We start from the raw sequence: 24,365 nt of genomic DNA, 5'->3' as shown, positions 1-24,365 counted from the left end.
AATAAATAAAATCTTTAAAAATAAATAAATAAATAAAAGTTGTGAAGATAGTACATCTTAAAACATCTCAGCACAAGAAAACATTTGGTTTGTAAATTTACATGGTGAAAGATGTTAACTAGACTTATTGTGGGTTATCAGTCTGTGATATACACAAATATCAAATCATTATGTTGTACACGTAAAACTAATATAATGTTATATGCCAGCTAAAGCTCGATTAAAAAAGGGAAGAAAATTTAGCAATTTTCTATTAGGTCTATAATAAAAAATTCAACTTGTTCCTTTAGACACAAAATAATTAGAAATTATAAAGTAAATTCATGTAAGATTTCAAAAGTAATTAAAACTCTAAATAGGAAATAAATACTAAAAAATTCAAAAACTTTTATAAAGAAAATTTTACTTTTATTGAAAGATAAGAAGACCTAAATAAGTAGGAAAGGGAAACCATGTTCACAAATAGGAATACTTCATATTATTATATTTCTCAAATTAATCTCAATATTAAATGTATGCTCAATCAAAATTATAACAGATTTTTTATGAACATAGGAAAGCTAATTTTACATTTCATATAAAAGCTGAATAAGGTTATGAATTAATGAAACTAATTTTAAAGCAAAATAAAAGCAAAGAGAATTGCTCTATTAAGTTATCAAATATATTTATAAATTTATAATGGGAAGAGAGTGTGGAATTATGTAGTGATACATAAATGGATCAATGATTCAGAACCAAAACCACACATACGTGGAAACTTTAAAAATTAGAGATCTTCCACTTCTGGCTAAGAAATAATAACAGGGACTGGATTTATCCTCTGTTCCTAACACAACTGTAACACTGAAAAATACATAAGAAAACCATTTTCAGACATTAGGTAATACAGGACAGTGATCCCCAAGAGAGGGAAAAAAAAAAAAAAGGTGAGCCCTTTGATTGCTCAAACTTAATGCCTATAGGAAATATCATAGAGGCAGCAGGAAAAAGAAGACCCTGGTGGAGACTAGTAGTCTCCTTAACTTGAAAAAAAATAAATTTGTGAGTCCTAAGGGGCTGAAGCAGCCTGAATTGATAAGTCAGAAGACCAGAAAGAAGAGAGCTACATTAAGATAGAGTTCTATAGGACTACAGAAGATCACTCTTAAATTTTCACCTGAGTACTGATAAGAATTTCTGATCAGAAATTTCCTGATGCCCAAGAAATAGCCATCTAAAAAGACTGGAGGAAACAACCCTTGGAGCTAACCATCAACCAACACCAGTTTGTTTTCCATCAGCCAGAATGGAAAAACCTTGGAATTAATGAGTAACCAGGTAGTTATAAGTATAAGTATACTTATAACTATAAGTATACTATATAAGTATACTACTTATATAACTATAAGTATACTATAACTATACTTACATACATAAGTATATGCCTTACTAGTGAGTTAAATTTAGCTCTAACTAAATGCTGTCCTGATCGTGATCCTAACAACAAACTTAAATACAAACCTTGAAAGGAGCAAAGAGTTTCATGTAACTTAACTGCACACCAAGAAAAGGTTAAAGAATATTTATAGGAATTAAAAAATACCCATACCCAACAAGGTAAAATTCACAGTGTCTATATCAAATAAAAATTTTCCAGGTGTGGAAAGAAACAGAACAATATGACCCATAATAAAGAGAGTAGCTATTCAATAGAAATTATTAATTAGTAGGCAAGGGTATTAAAACAAATTATATGACTTATAAATTCCAAATGCTCAAAAAGGTAAAAATTGATTATGTTAAAAATAGACATGAAATATATGGAAAATCAAATATCTACAGATGAAAAATAAACTGAGATGAAAAACACACAGAATAAGATTAACAACAGATTGAATTTGCAATAGAAAAATTAGTAAACCCAGGGGCATCTGGGTGGCTCAGCCGTTAAGCGTCTGCCTTCGGCTCAGGTCATGATCTCAGGGTCCTGGGATCAAGCCCCACATCGGGCTCCCTGCTCCACGGGAAGCCTGCTTCTCCCTCTCCCACTCCCCCTGCTTGTGTTCCCTCTCTCGCTGTGTCTCTCTCTGTCAAATAAATAAATAAAATCTTAAAAAAAAAAAAAATTAGTAAACCTGAAGACACTGTAATGGAAAGTTTTCAAAATGAAACATAGATAAAAAGCACTGAAAATAAATGCATAGACATCAGTGAGCTGTGGAACAACCTCAAGCAACCTAATATACATGTAATTGGCTTCCCTGAGAATAAGAAAAAAATTAGGGAACAGAAAAAAAAATGAAGCAGTTGTCTGGGGGCAGAGTGGGCAAGGAAAGTTTAGAAGGAGAAATTACAGCGGGCCATGAAAAATTTGGGAGTCTAGTTTTATCTTTGATTTTAGTGATGATTTTATGAGTGCATATATACATACATATATATATATATATATATATATATATATATATATATATATATGTGGAAACTTAATTTACACCATTTAAACTAAATACATTTTGTTACATTTAATTACTACCCGAATACAACCGAAAACTTAGTGGGGAATAAGTGGTCTAATATTTTGGAACACCTTGTCATAAGTAAATAAAGATTTATTCACTACCTTAGTTAGCATTAAAAATAAATACTAGGCATATTTAATATCTAAGATTGAAAAGTAAAATTTGAAACATCAAGAAGAAAATATCTTTAGGATGACAAAGTAGAGATTAATATTTTTAATAAAGCTTAGACAGTGAAAACCGTAAGAGTAAAATATTTTTACACTGATTTAAATGAAACTGAAATATTCCATGCATCAAAAGACTTCATAAAAGGTACAAAAATAGACTGCAAAAAACTATTTACAGTGTAAAGGATTAATGTACAGAATAAAAAGACAACTTCTTTCCGAGTCATAAGACAAAGAGAAATTGCACTTACTAGATAAAAAATGAGTAAAATCTTAAAGTACTTGATTCATAATAGAAGAAATTAAATGTCCAATAAGTATAGAAAAGATCCTCAACCTCACTAGTGATCAAAGAACTGTAAGTTAAAATGACAGTGAGATTCCAGCTGTATTTCAATGTGTTTGAGAAAATGTTAAAAATCCTGATGTTACACATTATAAAAAGGTTTCAGGAAAACTATAAATGACATTACACGGCCAGTGCAAGTGTAAATTGGTTAAACACTTTGCAAGGCAATTTTCTGATAGCTATTAAAGTAAAAAAAATCGTAATACATATACTTTAACTTGAACTTCGCACCTAGTCCTATAGCACAGTGAATATTTCATGCATAATTTATCAGAAGACACTTAAGAATGCTTACTTCACTAATGTTTATAATAGAGAAAAAACAAAAAATACTCAATGTCTATCAGCAATAATGGATTTTAAAATTCAATTTAAAATTGAATTTATACAATGAAATATCCTACAAAAAAAAAGATGAACTAGTAATGTATAGCAACACAGAAGTCTCAAAGGTATAACAAGTTCTCATAAATCAAGTAACACAAGAATATGTAACCACAATAATAAGTAAATAATACTTTATACTTTCCCTTTATTTTCTGAAAAATATTTTTCTGAGGTATAGGATTTTATTTCATTTTATTTTGTAAAGACTGATTTATTTATTTGAGAGAGAGAGAAGGAGAGAGTCAAGAGTCAGACACTTAACCAACTGAGCCACCCAGGTGTCCCTGAGGTATAGGATTTTAAATTGACCTTTTGTTTGTTTGTTTCATTTTGGTACTTTAAATGTCAATTCATTGTCTTTGGGTTTGCATAGTTTCTGAGGACATGTTATTTGTATATCTTACTTTCATTTTCTCTCTGGCCACTTGCAAGATATTCCTTTTATCTTTTTTAAAGCAATTTGAAAATTTGAATATTATGTGTATATGATTGTGTATGTGTTCCTTCCTATTTATCCTGCTTGGGTTTCCCTGGGATTCTTGGTTTTGTCATTTAATATCTTTCATTATTATTAGAAATTTCTTAGCTATTATCCCTCAAACTTCTCTTCTTCCATATTCTTTCTCCCTTTTCTTGTGAGGCTCTAATTACATGTGTGAGACAATTTGATATTTTATTTCAAATTGTGTGCTCTCTTGTTTGTTAGTTTTTTTCATCTCATCATAGCTTTTGGATACTGTTTTTCTTTTTCTTTTTTCTTTGTGATTAAGTCTTGATAATTTTATTGTCTAATTTTCAATTTTAATTACTTTCCTCAGCTGTTTTGAGGGTAAGCTTTTTGAAGGTATTTTTCACTGCTGTTACCTTTTCCTTTTATTTCTATCATTTCATTTAACTCTTCTAGTTCTCTTCTCTCTGTTAAAATTACGCATTTGTTCCTGCATGATACCCATCTTTTCAACTGGACCCTTTAACATTTTAATCATGATTATTTTAAAGTTCATTCTGATAATTGAGACATCTGGATCATATCTTTGTTAATAACTTTCTTTAGAATGGGTGAATTTTTCCAATTTTTCTTTCTTTTTTGTCTTGTAATTTTTCATCTAGTGTGGATCATAATGTAAAAACAGTAGAGACTGAAAAAAATAGTATTTTGCCTGCAAATGAACATAGATCTTCTTTCAGGCTGGTAGTTTTAGCTGTTTTGTTTATCCATCTATCTACAGCCTGTCTGCCCACCTATCTATCTATCTATCTATCTATCTATCTATCTATCTATCTATCTATCTATCCATCTATATCTATTTTCCATTACTACCTCCAGGACACAAAAAGCTTCAAATTTCTTTACTGGTGAGGTTCTGTTGGCTGAACTTAAGAGTCAGAAGGATTTTCTCATGGTTCTTGCTCCATCCTGAGCTTTCATTCTTACTTACATGCTTGTGCCACAGACGTGGTCTTTCCACTCTCTTGCTTTTCCTGTGTGATACTCTGCTGTTGTTTGTTACTAGATGATTGCTCAGTTGATGGTGAGGAATAGGGACTTTTATCTGTTGCCCTGGTTCAACCTCAGTCCAGGCAGGCCTGTGTTCTTATGCCTCAAAAGGGTGGCTTTATATTTTGAAATACATGACATAGCACTACATGATATTTATTGACACATACATATATTTTAAAGTGTATAGCCCTATGTGAGATAGATTAATACTAAATACATGATTGTGGTGTACTCTTGCAGAAAGAAGATGAAGAATACATTTGAGCAAGGGACACAGAAATATCAATAGTATGTATAATATATTATTTCCTAAGGTGGTTAGTTATTACAAGAACATTATTATATTATTATATTTGTATGTTTATTTTATGTGAATATTATGCAAACATGATTTATATTTAATAAGATAAAAGTCCCTTGCTCAGCTTGAAATTTTCTTCTGGTTAGCTTTATTTTTCCTTTCTGCAATGACAGCCATCCATTATGCACAGATGCAATACTTCTTTAGAAAGACCACTCAGATTTTTGTAATGTGACAATTAATAAAATATAAATAAAACAACACATCTTATCCATCTGCAAATGAAGCATACAACTACTACTTCTCTACAAATACTTATGACTGTATTAAATTGAGTTCCATTAATTGGGAGTCATAATATCCACCAAAAAAAAAGAAGAAGAAAATTATGATTAGTTGAAAAGACTATTTGGAATACAAAAAAAAAAATAGACCAAATGTAAAGACCATATATATTTGAAGAAGAATGACTTTTAAAGTCAGCCTTAGCCAGGTTAGAATCTCCTAATACCACTTGCTGGTTGCATAAACTTGGGCAAGTTAATTAACTCTTAACATTTTTTTCCCTCAAATGTAAAATGAAGATAATATAACCTACCTTCAAATAGGTATTAAATAAGCATGACACTTACTGTGTTTAATTTTTTACTTTGTATAGAATAAAAATAAGTCACCAACCAGTTCTGTGATTTTAGAAAGATCACTTCCCTTTTATGTGTCTAAGTTTCCTTCTTTTTTTTTTAAAAAAGATTTTATTTATTTATTTGACAGAGAGAGACACAGCGAGAGAGGGAACACAAGCAGGGGGAGTGGGAGAGGGAGAAGTAGGCTTCCCGCTGAGCAGGGAGCCTGATACGGGGCTGGATCCCAGGACCCTGGGATCATGACCTGAGGGGAAGACAGACGCTTAACGACTGAGCCACCCAGGCGCCCCTCTAAGTTTCCTTCTTTATAACTAACCATAATAACATTTTCCACCTACTTACACAATAAAATGAGGGTAAAACAAGATAACGTGTAAAACCTGCTCAAAAATGTATGTTACCATGTGAAGTTAAGTCATTATGGTGAACGGGTATTTGCTTTCTTTCAGACAAATGAGTACTAGAATGGAAAAGCACTATATTGAGAGAGATTAGAGACTTACCATTCTTCAGTAGTGAGGTAAGCACATAGTTACATGTTTATCAGCCCAAAGGAAACAGAGCTGTGGACAAAAAAAATAAATGAATAAATAAACAAACACAAACAAAGCAAAGCAAAATAACAGAAATATTGTGTTTTGTTGCTTTCCTGGCCTTTATTTTTTAAAACATGATTTTATTTTTTGTGAACAGGATTCAAATCTTTTTCAGTTGAGTGGCAGTACAACGTGTAAACAGGTGCATAATAACTAACAATCATGTGCATGGGACTGTGATGTATAGGAAGGACTTCAAACACACTGCAAACTTACATATTTTTGAGCATCTGGAAAGTTTTGATTGCATGGACTCAGCCACAGATATAATTTAGAAGCAATATTAATACATATTTCCTAAACTTTAATCAAGGAATAAATTAATACTTAATAATAATGTATGATAATTCTCCCCCCTTGCAATCATTTCCATCATATTTAATCCCAACAGTATTTAAAGTCTATCCCACAAGACTTTTTTTCTTTTTCCCACTTAAAAAACTAAACCTATTCTTACAAATCCAAATCAGTGTGTTTACAGAGTTTACATATTTTGTTTGCCTTGCTCTGATGTTTGGCAGTCGTCCGGCAGTAGCTATCCTGAATAATCTCAATCCCATTCTACCCAAGATCATTAATGGTGGTGCCGGAAGAATTTCATGAGGCACACAGACAGAACTGTTTTCATTTTCTTAAAATAAAAAAGCAATCAAGACATTTGCGATTTCACAAGATGATAGTATTGGTCATAACATGAGCTCATAGTTTCTCCTAAATGCAAACAATACATGTAATGACTGACTCGGATACCATTTTTTAAAGAAGAGATAACATTTGATTGAACGTTAGATCACATTTCAAACCACTCTGACTTATCCCACTGCAGAAATAACCTGACTCTTGAGGGGAAGAATTTAGTTTAATTATCTACCACTTATGTCAGGGGAAAATTATTATGAAAAATTCAAACCTGTTTCTAAAGTTCACCACGAGGCTACAGTTGTAACAGGAAGAAGCATTAGCGACTTGAAGCTCAACTTACTTACTTTTCACTTTTGTGGGAATATGTGCTGAAAGTTGAGACATTTGTTAACCTTTCAACGAAATAACTGAGGTGCTGGCTTTTTGACCCTATTTGGGTACCCAGAGATGGAAAGAAGAAAAATGATTTCAAATCAGAGCCCCAACATGGGAGTGTGTTTTTCTCTTTTCCCTTTTTGGTTAGTGACCCTCAGGCATCAAAAGCATAAGGTATCTTGGCCTCTTCTCTTCACAGCATGAAAGTCAGTAAAGCTTTCAACAATCTCCTGTCCTTAATAGCTTTCTTTTCTATACACACACACACACACACACACACACACACACACATATATATATATATATATATATTTTTTTTTTTTTCCCCAAGCCTCAACGCAGCCATTAAAAGTCACCATCATCTATCCAGTTATAGAAGCAGCCTGGAGGGCGCCTGGGTGGCTCAGTTGGTTGAGCGACTGCCTTCGGCTCAGGTCATGATCCTGGAGTCCCAGGATCGAGTCCCGCATCGGGCTCCCTGCTCAGCGGGGAGTCTGCTTCTCCCTCTGACCCTCCCCCCTCTCATGTGCTCTCTCTCTCAAATAAATAAATAAAATCTTTAAAAAAAAAAAAAAAAAAAAAGAAGCAGCCTGGAAAAAGAGCTGAAGAGAACTGTTAGTTGTTGGCATGGAGCCAGGAATTCAAGCCTAATTTTTTGCATCTATTTCTTGAATTAAAGAGAATATGTCCCCAAATAATTGCAGCTTCAGAGGACCTCCCAAGCCATCACATAAAGATATAAGGAGAGAAAGAAATACACGTGAAATGAACTAAGAACTAACTTGATTTTCAGAATTTAAAGATCCATCAACAAAGAAGATGAAATCTCAAAGCTCTTTTGTCCAAGATGAGTGAATCTTTCAAATTAAAGTTTCATAGTGTTGCAGAATGTATCTATACCTGCTAAAGATACACCAGCTGCTGGTTAAGCATGATGCCTTAAACTCTATAACTTCCAGTTGGCTGAACAGCAGCTCTTCTGAATCAGATGAATACCTAGTAATCTAAACTACCATCCCTCAGGCATAAAATGAAATTTGAGGGCTAAGGTTGACAAAAGGGTCCCTTAAATATTCTTCAGATTCCCTAAAGATCTGTGCTTCTGAAGTAAATCTGGCTGTATTTCCTGTCAAATTTTTGCTTGTTTTTTAGGTGCTGAAATTTACATTTCCTCAAAATATGCTTCATTTGGACTCCCCCATCTCTGAAGTCTATTTGTTCTGCAGCATCATATGCCAGGCATGATCTTACTGTATTTTGTTTTATTTCTGTATGTATGTACATATGTGTATGTGTTAGCTTGAAATCTCCTCGGGAGCTTCTGAGTATAATCTAAAATCAACTTTCATATGAGGAGGGCAAGGCGACCAAGGAAACAAGCAGACCACTCCAGATTGGTAGATGTCAGACTTAGTAAGCAAGAGAACTTACTGGTCCTGAGACTTGCTCTGGGTGGCCACAAGACAAGTAGACTTCTACACCTGCCACTAGAATCTAAGTTCATATAGAGGCCTTAACTGGGTTCAGTCATGTACCCAATCCAGATAGCCTCAATACCACATTTCTATGTCAAGGCTGTATTCTTGAAGCAGCTTCTGGGAAGAGAGAAGGCAAGGGGAACACATATTTCAAGGGCAGGCGAAGGGGAGAGGAGCCTCTAATTGCCAGGGTCCACCTTGTGGGTCAACTGGTGGTCATGTCTCCATGATGACTTCTTCCAGTGGCATGTCTGTTTTATTGGCCTTCCCACTACCTAAGCAAATATGACACTGTCTGGAGCATAAGATAGGAGAAATAAGGTACTTCAAAACTGAATTTATACTTATTTTCAATGTTTTCAAAAACAGTGTGATCACATTACTCACTATAAGAAAAATAAAATAATTCTAAACTAGGTATTTTTATAGTGTGGACTGGTTCCTTGCCAAGTGATCAGTACTAGTCTATAAGGGAGGAGCTCAGATTGCCCGATCCTCTGAGAAATACCACTGCTCATTTTAGCCAGCAGATACCAGTACCTAGTCCGATTGTCAGTGCCTTTCTAGTACTGATTGTTTAATATTGTGATTAATCTTTTGGAAATACTCATACCTCCCTACTGTTCCCAATTCCTGGGCAAATACTACTCTGCTGTTCCAAAATCCTTATCCTATTTGAATCTAGATTGACCCAGCATCAAATATATTTATTGAGTGGGTACAAAATGGGAGTTTTACTTAATGTTTCATCTTTATGGTGAGATTCAGGAACAGTTAGTAAATATCACAGAAGAGAAAATCCAGAAAAAAAATATAAAAAATTATCAAGTAGACCAATTTTAAATTTATCCCCCAAATAGGCCCAATATTCTATATTCCAGGGAATATAACTTCATTACATCTAATTATTCAGGCACAGCTACTCATCTCACCCAACATGAGATTTGGATCATATGAAAGAATGCCGATTTAATGGAGATCTGGCCTCTTGTTTCTAAGCTATAACCCTAAGAAAGGTCACAGTGCAAGATTTTCATACTATTGGTCATATGCTTTATTTTTGTGTGATATCAGGGCTTGAGTGATATCCAGGCTGATATAAACTACATTTTTAAAAGAAGAACAAAACTTTACATGCAGTGGAGCAATTTTTTTTTCTCAATTACTTTATCATCATTAAATGTATGCTTTAACCCACTATAAAATTTAATATTCAAATATTCAAAATGTTTCTTAATTGAAATATTTCTTTAATTGAAAATACTTCAATACATGAGATAACCTTAAATTTACAGAATATTTTCACATATTGAATCTGTCAAAATAATAAAAGAGAAGCAAGGAATGAATTTGATGAACACAAATCCATGCATACAAAATGGTATTTATAAAGCTTATTTTTCCTTAGAAATTATGGCTAAAAAGTGAACTTTTCTACTATATTTGAAAAGCCATTACAGGAGTCTAAAACCAAATGAAACAAAACAAACAAAAACCAAACAAAAAGCAGAAACCGACCATAAATACAGAGAACACACCGATGGCTGCCAGAGGAGGGGGGCATGGGTGAAATGGGTGAAAGGGAGTGGGGGATACAGGCTTCCAGTCATGGAAAGAATAATTCATGGGAATAAAACATAGAGCATAGGGATTATAGTCAGTGGTATTGTAAAAGCATTACAATACCACTGATGGGGGTATTGGGGACAGATGGTAGCTACACTCGCGGGGAGCATAGCATAATGCATAAACTTGTTGCATCACTGTGTTGCATACCTAACAGTAATATAACATTGTATGTGAACTATACTTCAATAAAAACTAATTATTAGTTAATTTAAAAAACAAAAATTTAAAAATTTAAAAAAACAACTGAAGTTGGAGGTGCCTACATCAAATTACCATTGAAGTCATTAATATTTAAGAGCTCACTGTGCTGCTGCCTAAAATGTGTTTTCTTATTACCATTAACTTGTTAAACATGTAGAATAAACATCAGAGAATAATTTTTTAAAGGGCCACTACACACACACACACACACACACAAATCCATCACAGGAAATTACTAAATTTAACCGTTCTGTATAAAGGTCTCATTTTAAAAAAATTAACAATTGTCAATAATGAAATAAACCCAGATCACCATGTAGAAGCAAACCTACTAAGACCAAGAAACATCTCATCAAATTGTGAATTCATGTTTTCTTCAGATGCTGTAAGACTTCTCCAATATGTCTTTTCCACTGCTTTCCATAAAGTTAGATGATAAATAAAAAAGGCAACAAGCAACTAAATTCTAGGGGGTTTTTTTGTTTGTTTGTTTTATATGACATATTTCAAGCATATGTCTTGAAGGTAATGAGCTTGAGGTAAGGTGGAAAGAAATTAGAACAACTCCCTAGAACCAACATTTCTTGTATTCCAACCCCAATTAAAAGTTAATGAGTCTTCTTCTTAGGGAATTGGAGTTCAAATAGTGGGTTAAAAGTTCATAGAAGGAACAAAGTTCAGGGGGAAACTGGAAGGCAGTCAAAATAAAAATGAAGAGGGTAAGGTGAAATAGAAAAGCCTAAAGTAAAAAGATATTCCGAAATATATTGCACACAATTGCACGCACTTAGAACTAGACTAAAAACTTCCAAAAAGAAAGGAAAACAAGGTCATTCCCCATTGTCCTCTCTGGCAAGCGCTATTGATAGACACTGATAGACGTTGCTTAGATGAATATCAAAAGCTATTATTTTTATTCCAATGCCCCTCACGTTAACATGAACAGTCACCTCCTTCTAATACCATTTTAAAAAAGTACTTATACCAGTTCATTCAATTGGGGGATGAACTGACCATTGTTTTGGTTTCAAAGAGGACAGGATGAAAACAAAACACTGTAATTCCTAAATATTCTTTGCATAGAAAAATACACAGGAGTTTGGGAAATGTAAATAAATAAGCTGCATTTTTAAATTTTAAAATTAAGAACCAGCACAACTCCCTGTTCCTTAACTAAAAATATTTTCATTGATTGTTCGACTGGGTTGATGATGCTGGGCTCCTCCTTTTTGCATATCTTAATGTTGGATCTTGACTACCTGAAGAGGAACAAAAACAGTGCCGGGAGTACTGAAGTAAGCCTTGTGTTAAAGTTCATTGGTTCCAACCTGTGTACAAATTGAGTCAAAGGAAATTAATTATATGTGAGGAACGGCTCTAAATCCTTGTGACTGATTTTGAATAATAATTCAGATTTCATGTATCTAGATCAGTGTTATCCTCTTAAAAGGTGTGGTTATACATTTTTTCCAGTTATCCTGCTATTGTTCAAATATCTCAATACATTTTTTCTTTTTTTTTCTTTTTTTTATTATGTTATGTTAATCACCATACATTACATCATTAGTTTTTGATGTAGTGTTCCATGATTCATTGTTTGCGAATAACACCCAGTGCTCCATGCAGAACGTGCCCTCTTTAATATCCATCACCAGGCTAACCCATCTCCCCACCCCCCTCCCCTCTAGAACCCTCAGTTTGTTTTTCAGAGTCCATCGTCCGTCTCTCATGGTTCATCTCCCCCCCCCCGATTTCCCCCAATACCTTCTTAAGGAACTGAGATAAAGTTAATGCCAAATGCTACAATCCAAGTGAACTGTGATAATAGACATTATTTTTATTTCTTTTTTTCAGATAAAGATACTGAAACTCCATGCAGTTAAAATCTGTGTTTCTCCACCCTATGATGCTGAGTAGCACTGGGGACAAAACTGACCTCTGTGACAGACACAGACAGAGCAAGAGAAAAAGTGATAAAGGAGATCCGAAGAGATTCATAATCTCTTCATCATAACCGATGATCATACTAAGTATACTTAAAATACATATATTAACTTTGTAAAATCTGCGTATCTTTAAAAAATCATCATTGCTACTTTATAGTCATAGCTAATCAAGAATCGACTTGGCAAAAATCATATTTTTTTTACTATATCTGAAAATTAAATGTAATTTATATCTTCATGAAGTAAAATAAAACAACCTGGTTAATGTTTCCCGCCTTACACAGTATACCATTTGTTTAAAATTCAGGTCGATATTTTTTATTCAAGAACATAATTAATGAAATTTTTAAGCAGCATTATTAGCCTAACTTCCATGGACATTTTTCAGTATTGTTCCTGCCCACTATTTACCAGGGACCATTAAGGAAACGATCCTGAGCATATCCCCTGAATTTCTGATTTAAGCAAAAAATAATAAAGCAGTTTCCATAGCATCCCTGTCTCTCTTATCCCTCTGTCTTAAAAAATAGTAGTTGCTGGAATTCATGTATTTTAAGGAAAGTCAGGTACTAATATAGCTGTTTGCTTCCTCTGACAGATGGGCTGACTGTCTTCAAGTCTTCTGAGGGGGCCCTCAATGAATTCTGACCCGAAGTGAATTAAACTTCAACAGATAGAATAATATGTTCTCAGCAAATGAAATAATTCTGTAAATTTCAAGACGGCACTGCATATAATGTAGTACCTTATGTGGTCTTAAAGTGATCAGTAAAACTACTGTAGAGACCTTCAACTAGTTATCAAGTCAGACTTCATAAGAACTTTTTAAGTGCAAGTCTAGGAAGGTTTCAGCTCCAGGACACCAAGGTGTGCAGAAACAACCTGGACATCAGCAAGCCCAAAATAACCCACATGACATCCAGAAATCTAAGGGTCACCAATTTCTAAGTCTTTATGATCAATAGATGTTATGAGAATTTTTTAATTATGTAGAATTTTCAGAAATTTCATTTTGGAAGTTTCACATAATATAACATGCAGACCACAGACAGAAGGAGGTGGGGGGGGGGGGGATTACAACATTTGTCCCAGGTGGAAGCAATCTGAGTTTTCCAGACATTTAAACTCAGTGTTAGACTCTATACAGGTGGACTATCTTTAGCTACCTGAATGCATTATCCTGTTAATAAGGTTAAGCACCTTGATTTTGTTTTTTGGCTGTTCAAGTTTTAAGCTTATTTGGTCCATAAAATGGCCATTTGGATCCATTACAAGGATTATAGTAACATCCTTCATAGTTAGAAGTTAAATTTTATCTTAAAGTAAAATAAATTAGAAAAAAAAATAAACACTTATTGTCAGAATAAGTATCTCAATAATTGTTAAATATTTTTCGAAGGATATATTTTTAAAAAGTGAAAATTTGGGATTCTGCAAATAATAATAACGTGGATAAGAGCCATGTATATGAAAAATATAGTAGGAGTTGTTTCAGAGAACTGTTTCCCTGTTTACTTAATTATCTAAATATCTACAAATGTTTTTGAAAAGGTCAGATTAACTAGATATCTACAGATTAAAATAAATAAATAAATATTAAAATAAATAAAATAAATAAATATTCTTTACTTAAAAGTAAAGAAAGAAGTAGTTTGATTTGTCTCTTATTCAGCAGTATATCTTGAATACTAGCCTATACCTGATAATCATTATCATTCATCAACATTTCAACATTCTGACTGATTTCAGATTCTCAATTTTGCCAGATAAATTTACTAAATTTTAAAAAAGGAAATAGGAGGGCATGAATTTGCACTGAATAGATAAGAATTCTATTTAGCTAGTACATCCATGGAAATTCACATAAATTTGGAGAGAAATCCATTTGTGACCTATGTTGCCTTGGTTTCAAAACTTACGTTTGAAGATGGAGTGAACATTAGAAAAGACCTCATATTTTAAACTAAGTGAATGACATGTTTCCTAGTTCAAGGCTACTATTAATTTCATTGCTCCTAATAGATCCAGAAGGAAACTACGATCTAAAGGAATGTATAGAAAACATTCATCTCCAATACAAATGCCGTGAAGTAAGCTGAATAATCAGTGTAAGGAAAGCTCTTATTACCTACAAATATCACTGAAACTCCAGTTAATCAAGGCATCAAAGTAATTAAAGCATTTACACCGGTTTAATTGAAAATAAATCAGTTTATCATATACTCAAATGTATGCATGACTTTCTCCTAGAGATTTTTTTCTTGGTCTTCAGTAGTTTTTTTATAGAGTATCTCCTGCCCTCTTTAGTCCGGATTTCATAACTACATTTAGGAAAGAGATCTAACTCTAGAGCATTAATTCTGACTTCAGCTTCTCCTATTGCTTGGTGAAAATAGGTCATTATTAGCCATTTCTGGCAGAAACAGTTGACAGGAAACAGGACAGGAAATGATATAATGATTCCAGAATTGTATATTTCCCCTATGCCCTGCTGTTTGGGGAATGACCTTACAGTTAACCAGGAAATTGGGAGGTGGTACTGAACCGCAAACACTCATACTATTGAACTCCTTTTTTGTCCCTTGTTCCTCTTCACTTAAAGAAATAGATTAAAATTCTAGGACCCACAGAGGTAAAGATAAATTTAACAAAATATCTGTCTGTTAAATCATATATATTTCTAGATTTTTGAGCAGACTATTCAAAGCACACATTAATATCCAGTTAGCTAACACAAGCAGAGCATATAAACCACCTAAATATTAAAACAGCAAACTTCTAAATGCTTCAGTATTTATGGATTTTAACTATTTTCTCATGAAAATGCAATTTTGCTGCTATTTATTATTAAATACATTTTTTTATTTACAGTTAAATCACTATGTTTTAAAACTGCTCTTTTATATATGTGTGTTTTTATATGCCACAAAATGATAAATTACATTAATATGTGGTCCATTCCTCATTTTTTTCCTCTAAGATAGACGATATCTCCTGGATGAAATATACCCAATAAAAATGACACAACTTAAGCTCACACAAACACATAGGCACAAAGATACATAGCATAAAATGTAAACTTCTCCATTTAAAATTGTATGCAAATATAGTGTCAATAAATTCCATTTATACTTTTTGTGTTCTTTAAAGTTACTTTATATCTTTAAAAACAGGTACCCAATTTAGGACCACAACTAATTGCTCCATAAACAAAAAGTGCAGAATCCATTACACAGGTCTGATGCTCACAATGTGATCTAAACCCTCTTTGTTACTCCAGTGTGCTATCAAGCCTGTTAATATTTTAAAACACTATTTTATTTACATTCCTTTAGTCATTAACTTCAAACCTGTTTTAAATTTATGTCACTGGAGGATCGAGAATAACAAAGCTGTACAAATTTAACAATTAGGCTTACTATGTAATTGCTTAGAATAAACATACTGATTAGTCAAATCACTATTAAATTTTAATCAATGTGAGTGGGTGTTTCTATTTTTGATTGGGGGATTCCACATGGATTTTCTAAGCAACTCCTTTTTGTACATGAAGTTGATATGTTTTTTCTCTTCATATTATGTCTAATGGATCGTATCTCAATATTATATAATGTACTGGTAGTGAAGAGTCAGACATTTTTGTTTAATATGAGCTTTCGTTTTATGATTCTAATGACATATTTTTCTTTTTTAAATTAATTTTCTCTTGATGTTTAAACAAAGGTGTGTATAGATAGTAAAATGTGACAGTCTGTTATAACGACATTTTCAAAATATAGAATTTCATCTTATGCAAATATTTTGTGTTACTTTAGGTTAAAAAAATGACATTTTTTAAATAAGGAGCAATGCTAATTATTTGGAAAATAAGCATTTATTTTTGAAAAAGAAAGTATGCTCTGATTTCACCCACACAAAATATATCAGAAGATAAGAGATAATATCTAACAACTCCTAAAATTTTTAAAAAGCAAGTGATTTTTTTTCCAGAAATTTTAATTTCATTAAATAGGCATATGACTGTAGTTTGTTTGGTTTTTTCGGGGGGGGGGGAGTGGCTTGATAATCTTCCTATCAGAAACAGCCAATTAACATAAAATAATATTTTCTGTGTTTAATATTCTGCAGATATCATTTCCATGTTTTCTTTAACGAATGCTTATGAATTCTTCAGGTGTGTTGAGATGAATATCTCATTTCCTATATATTCTCTTATGCCATCATTGTGAGAACATTATCCCTTTAGTGAAATGTTCAGAACTACTCAATCTCTTTTAGCATTATCTGCTAATTCAATAGAGTCTACCAGGGGACAGGTAGAATGGCTTTTGGAGTAACAGGCTCTATTATAAATACAATCAATTCTGTAAAACAAGATTTTTTTTTTCAGAAATGTATTTGGTTAAAAACTGAAATAAAAGAATAAATATACAAATACTGCATTTATGAAAATGAATAAAATGTTTTCTGCTGACAGCAATCATATTTTGTAAATGCAATCTTTGTATTTTCCTTGTCTTTTATGACACAGCCAGTTTTGAATATGACATTACTTTGAAACTTATCAGAATAAACTAGGGAAATGACATTCTCCACCTTTGTTGTTCAATGTACAGCTTATGTTCCACAATTTCCATTTAGTCTGTTTTTCTTAAATACTTATTCTGCTTTTTGAAAAGTTACAGCTATAATATGCAACTGTGTAAATCTTTAGGTAACTAAATGTTTTCCACTGTAATTTACCATTTCTAAGAAACATTTGCATGGGAACAATAGAAATCTCTCTCTCTCTCTCCTTTTTAATATAATGATGACAAAGTTGTAAAACTGTATTACTTGCCAAAGTTAAGGACAAGTTTAAACGTGCTGTTTGCTTTTTGTTTGGATCATTAAATGGTTAATCCTAACAAGCGTGGGGGGAGGAAAAGAAATTAACTAAAGTAAGGCCCTTGTGATACAATGACACTTGCTCTATGCTCTTACAGAGAAAAAACATGATGATAAAACAGCACAAAGTGGAGTGTTATGAATTTTATTAATGACTAGGAGACAGTGTGCAAAACATCAAAGGTCTATGGAAAAGATTAATGACCCCGTGTGAGACTGTTTAATTACCTCCAGCTAATTAGATTCTTGACCAAATTTTTAATATCTGCATTCCTTCTACAGCCTAATTGAGATTCCACATTATTTATCAATCTTTCAAAAAGCCCTTAGTGGGCTGCTTTTTTAGTTTTTCCCTTTGCACTTTGACTCCATTTATGGTCAATTATTAAATAAATAGCAAAGTAACTATTCCCTACAAATTGTATATGCAGAACACTTTATGCCTGTTTATTTTGACTAGGAGACTATCATTGGCATCTTTTATACATAATGAAGCACTCCAACTAATAAACTGACTAACTCCACTGTAAACAACGTGGATAATATTTTTGTTATCTGCGCTGTCTGTGCTCAGAACTCCTCATGTGGTTTCTGTAAATTAGCCTTTGCGATAGTCAGTTAATCCTTATTTCAGTTTACCTTGGTCGGGGCCCAGAGACTCATGGAATGTCATCATACAAACTAGAAAGAACAAGTCAATCAATTCTTCTCCCCCCCCCCTTTTTTTTTGTAAATTTAGATTGCCTTTTAGTGTTCAGAAAGTCCTAACTGCACAACAGTTTTCATTAACAAATACCAAGCAGTTCTTTCTGAAACCGTGGAAACACAAATGCAGTTTATTAGATATACATATAATACAATATATATTTTGTTTTCTATATATTTATATTATACGCCATTTCTGAAGAAGAAACATTTGATATAGCACCACAATGGAATAAAAAGGCACTGTTATGGGAAACCTACAAATCACCTAGAAAATACTAATGACATGGATTGTCCTTGACACACATTGAGCAAAACAGGAAGTCCAAACTCCTCAGGGACCAGCTGAGTTATCTTTGTCCAAACAACTCCTTTTTCTGAATGATGCATAAAATCTTAGCTTTTAAATCCAAGTATTTTATATAGGATAAATTCATTAACATGCTAGGTCAAATATTACTCTATCATTTATGTACTTACAGAACCAATGAAAGGAAAAAAACTGCTGTAATGCAAACACATTGATAAAGTCAATCCATGTCAAACTGTGAATCTAATAATATGATGCTATTGAGGGATTCCATGTATATTTCATCTCTGATTATTAAATCTGGAAAACATATACTGGGCTTTACAATAATCCTACTATTAATAATCATCATCTTCTGTATGTTTCTTAGCATTAGTCTTATGTTCAAGAGAAAAAGAATAGAAAAACCATCATTGAGTCATCCCACATTTATAAAGAGGACAAGGCAACTCACTAGTTTTTTTACAGGAGTTGTAACTCCTCCATCAAACATGTAAGGATGACCAGAAGAGTCATTCACCACTTCTTTTCCTCACCATCAGTACTTGGTACAGTCCATTCTGCTCAATGTTCCATTTATGCATATTGTTGATCATCTTTATTTCTTTTTTAAATGAGAAAAAAAGGGGTGCCTGGGTGGCTCAGTCAGTTAAGCATCTGACTCTTGATTTCGGCTCAGGTCATGATGTCAGGGTCCTTGAGATCAAGGCCCCGATGCCTTGGGCTCTGCTCTGGGCCTGGAGCCTGATTAAGATTCTCTCTCTCCCTCTGCCACTCCCCACCCTGCACATGCACTCTCTCTCTCTCTCTCTCTCTCAAATAAATAAATAAATAAATAAATAAAATGAGGGGAAAAAATGACAAGATGATTTCTAAGGTCACTCCCTGTTCTAAAGTCCTATGATTCCAAAAGATTCTCACATCTCTACAACTCAAATACTTCCTTTAAGCGTCCTAGCAGGTTTCACATCAATGGCTGGCTAGACTCAGAAACCCCCTAATAACTTCATGTTAGGCCTGCCTTATACTGATGACAAAGATTCACATTCAGGTTAGACCACAATAAAAAATAACGAAAGGAGAACAAGCTCTTTATGAAATTTTATGGAGGTGAAAACAAAAATAAGGAGACTACTGTGCTCCTCTAGGGAGATAGAGCCCAATAACCATGATGAAATTTGGGGAAGTCCAAGAACGATAGACTACATGACCTAAACAGTGTGAGGCAGAGATAATCTTCCTACAGTGCCTGAAGAGCTGTTAAGATCTGAGACTGGATGTAGACCAATGAGTGAACAGGCAGCAGGCCAAAAATTTACATCAGTTAAGTCTCTGAATCCCAATACACCCTAATCCCGAAATCACAAGCAGGGGGAGGGGCAGTGGGAGAGGGACAGACAGACTCCCTGCTCAGCCGGGAGCCCTGCGACGGGACACTGAGATCATACCGTGAGTCGAAGGCAGACACTTAACCTAACTGAGCCACCCAGGTGGCCCTAGATTCTTATATTTTTAAAATCAAAGCAAAAGGCAGTTGGCCAGTAACAAAATTCAGATAATTTTGACATGACAACAAAGATAAAAACTCCCTTCCTCAATCTTACATCCTTGTGGGAAAAAACCTGCGGAGGACTTCATGACTAAATCAGATCCTCTAAGCCAACTCCCAGATCATTATGGGACTCCCTTTCACAGCATCTTCCTAGATGTTCCTTTCAGAGCATCACCTCCCAAGAGTTAGGCCCCTTCAAGCTACATTTTCACACATCGTTAGTCATAATTCTGCCATTTGTGCGTATATATTGTGCAGTAATTATTTAAGCACTCTAAATTTCTCCATATAATTGTTATAATTATAAATTCTTATAATTATGTTCTCAAAACCTGAAGTACTAATCTGGGAATAATTTCTCACCATTAGCTTTCTAGTGGCCATGCTTTTGCTCCATACTAAACCACTCAGTAGTTTATCAGGAATATCAATAGATTTTGGTGAGAATTAGATTGAAACTCTTAGCAAGATTTATGTTCTACCATCTAGTGCAAATTACAAAAGGTAAACATCAATAAAATCATCTAAATACGAAATTTCAGGGAAACAAGTACTTTTACACACTGTTGCTATAAATACTGTATTGAGTAATTACTTAATATATTACAAGAACTTGAAAATTTCCATGTTCTTTAGTCCAATATTTCCCTTTGATAAAATTCAATGCAAAGAAGAGGGAGGAAAAGAAGAGTAGGAGAAAAAGAAGAAAGAGGAGGAGGAGGAAGGGGAGGACAAGGAGAAGGAGAAAGAGGGAGAGGAAGAGGAGGAGGAGGAAGAGGAAAAAGAGATATTTCAACTGATATCAAAATTATAAAAATGTTCATTTCTATTTTTTAAAAGTTTATTTCTAAATAGTGCAATGGAGTATTATGAAGTTAAAAGAAAATACCATGAAAATATTACATAATAATAAAAATTATTCTAGTTATCATGATAAGTAAAAAGAAAAGCATACAATCTTATAAGTAAACATGAATCTATATGTTAAAAATACAAATAGAATAGGGGCTCCTGGCTGGCTCAGTCAGTAGAGCATGTGACTCTTGCCCTCAGGGTTGTGAGTTCAAACCCCATGTTGGGTGTAGAGGTTACATAAAAATAAAAGCTTAAAAAAATACAAATAGAATGTACTCACAAGTCCATATATTTTGTTTATTTTGAGGGTGAAAAAGATTTCAAAGTGCATGTATAAAATAGATCCACTTCTTTAAAAATACTTAAATACAACTTATTAAATATTTAAATACAACTTATCTAACAACTTGTTACATACCTTTAATCCATGGGAAAAATTGGTAAAACTATACAAGCTATTTATTAGTCTGGAAATGAAATGTTTAGAGATATTTATTTTTTCAGCATAAGTTTTTCTAATGTTTGAACTGTTTATAATAAATATCTATTCATAACCATAAAAATACATATTTATGGATAGAAAAATTAAGCTGGGAAAGATGGAACAATAAAATGTTACAGAGGATTTTTTGTGTGTCTAACATAACCATACATTATTTTATAATTACAAAAACATAAAATAAATTTTAATTAGGATGAAATTATCCAAATAAACATGGCAAATGGATTTATGGATTAAAATCTAACTTCAGATAAAATGCAAAAGAACCTTTAAGTAATAAATTACATATTCATTAATATCTAAAATATAACACTAAAATAAAGTATTTTTTTCCTGAGACTGTTATATATAACTTTTAAAGATTTCATACCAGTAAGTTTTGCACTATTAAAACGCTAGTCAATCAAATCTGGAAAGATGTGCTTATGGATATATAGAGCAGTCAGACAAGTTTAGATCTTTTTCAAGACTTGCTGGAAGTGACAGAACACTGAATGTAAATTACGCCTAAAATATGAAGTGTTCTATTAATTTTAAATTGCTCTAGATCATGCCTGTTCAAGTTGTCAATTTTTCCTATATTTTCCCTTAAAAATATATATAAAACACTAAAATGCACCTTTGCAATAAAGCAGATACTGAGTTTAGATCCCTAATGTTGTTGACATTACTATTTAAGGGACTCAAAGGAAGGTAACATGTGTGCAAGGGAGTGTGTAATATGCCAGGTTTTCACTGGTTGTTACATTGCATGGAACAAATCTTCAAGTCTATAAATAGAAAGAACACAAAACCTTAATCAATAAACTTGATAAAATGCATGTCAGTTACTTTATACTATTTGCTCTCCAGTTTGGATAATTGCTGCTACCTGCAGCCTAAACCATTAACCTCTCAACCTTAGTAAATTGAGATTTCCTAGCAAAAAAACCACACTACCAAAAGGAAGCCACAATTCCAACAGGAGAGAGAGCAGTTTGTTAATCAAGAGTCTGCACCACACTGCATTTGAGAGTTCATGAAAAATCGTGTTGGCGTTTTGTATTTTCTTTAAAAAACAGCTTCTTATAAGCTCCTCAATGGGCTCTCCTTAGCCCCAGCCATGAAAAACAGCAGCATTTCCAACTTTTCACCTTTCAACCAATGTGTCCCTGAAGTATTCACAGTACTAATGAAAGAGATTCTTGACAATGTCACTATGGACCACCCCAGAAGTGGAGTCCTGCCAATGTAAACCATTATTACAGTACTGGCCGCTCATCTCTTGCTGTGAGGTCATTCAGAAACTTCCCCTGCTTCCCTATTGCTCACACTGTCTCTGAAGAGTGACATCCTCCCTTGAACCACAGACATTGAGGCGAAGCCCCCTGCTACTGATTCCCATCCAGATCACTATGGACAACATCCACACTTTGATGCTACTGAATGGACTTTCTTTCTTTCGGGGGAGAATCAAAGAACATTCAAAGAAAAACAACTTGGTAATGACAAAGAAATGCCCACAAACTGATGCAGTCTTTGCTTTGGAATTTTCCTCACATCCCGAGCTTGTAACAAGCAATGAAGCTTCTTGAGCATAATTATTTAATAATAAAAGTGCCAAATAATATAAGAGCTATGTTTTTGCCAGAATCACATTTAACTTCTGGGAATGAAAATGATTTGGATACAAATTTAGTCTACAGTGACTGACATGGGAGGATTTAAATAATATGGATTATGGGAATGAGGACTATTAGTCTCTATTAAATAACTGTGACCTGTCACACACAATTTGCATGAGGCGCACAGAAAGTTTAGAATGCTATATTTTGAGAAACTGCAATGCAAAGATAGGGAACACAGATAAGTGCTCGATATTGCTAAGAAACAATTCACCTAATCATTTTTCCCTAAAACAACTACCAAATATCAGACACATTCATATAAATGTCCAGACCATGCCAGGTTGCCCTTATGAAGTCAGAGAACAATGTACTCTCAGTCTTTAATCAAAGTGCCTACCCTCTCTGCCAGATTGGAGAACTTAGTCCTTCATACTCCCATCTTACACCTTTGCCTTTTAGTTTCCTGTCCTTATTAATTGATAGTACAATGCCACGGATGTCCATGTCACTCATCTGCTAAGAGATCAATTCAATTTAGGTTCAGCAGTTCTTTATATTCCATCTAATGAGGATAACCATTATGGCCTTGGATGGAATGATTCACTAAAGGGTGTATCATCAGGAGAATAAAAATATTTTGTCCTTGATCTCATGGAAATAATCACTACCTAGAAAAAATACGAAGTATAAAGAGAGAAATAAAATACAATGGGAAGAGTATTGATACAAATTATGAATAATTATTTCTATCTATAATTAGAGAAGAATTCAACGAGGGAGATGATGCATAAAAAGAGTTTTAATAGATATGTAGGAGTTTTTTTTTTTTTCTTTTCTTTTTTTTAAGTAGGAGTTTTCCAACAGAGGAAGTGGAAGGTGAGTATTTCAGTGTGGAAGGATAGACAGCAGCATATGCTAAAGTACAAAAAATATGGAGGGAAAAATGCCTAGCAGGCCTTGGATGCAGTGATGTTCAGGTAAATGTTTAACAATCAGCTCTTTGGAAACAAACAAAAAAAATCATGATTATCAGTGAGTACAGAGTTGGAAAAAGACACCATTTGCTGTTATAAGACAGTGGAGCTGGACAATATGGTAGGTGCCCAATCTCCTTTATACAAGACATAAACATAACTGGATATTTATGAAAATACTTAATTTCACCAAGTAGTAATTCTAAATTTTTAGGTTTTTTCTTTCTTTTTTTTTTTTTTTGGCAGGGGGTAG

Source organism: Phoca vitulina, unplaced genomic scaffold (genome assembly GCF_004348235.1).
Source record: "Phoca vitulina isolate PV1807 unplaced genomic scaffold, GSC_HSeal_1.0 scaffold1, whole genome shotgun sequence".
In the NCBI taxonomy this organism is placed as follows: Eukaryota; Metazoa; Chordata; class Mammalia; order Carnivora; family Phocidae; genus Phoca; species Phoca vitulina.
This window is presented reverse-complemented; position numbering follows the sequence as displayed.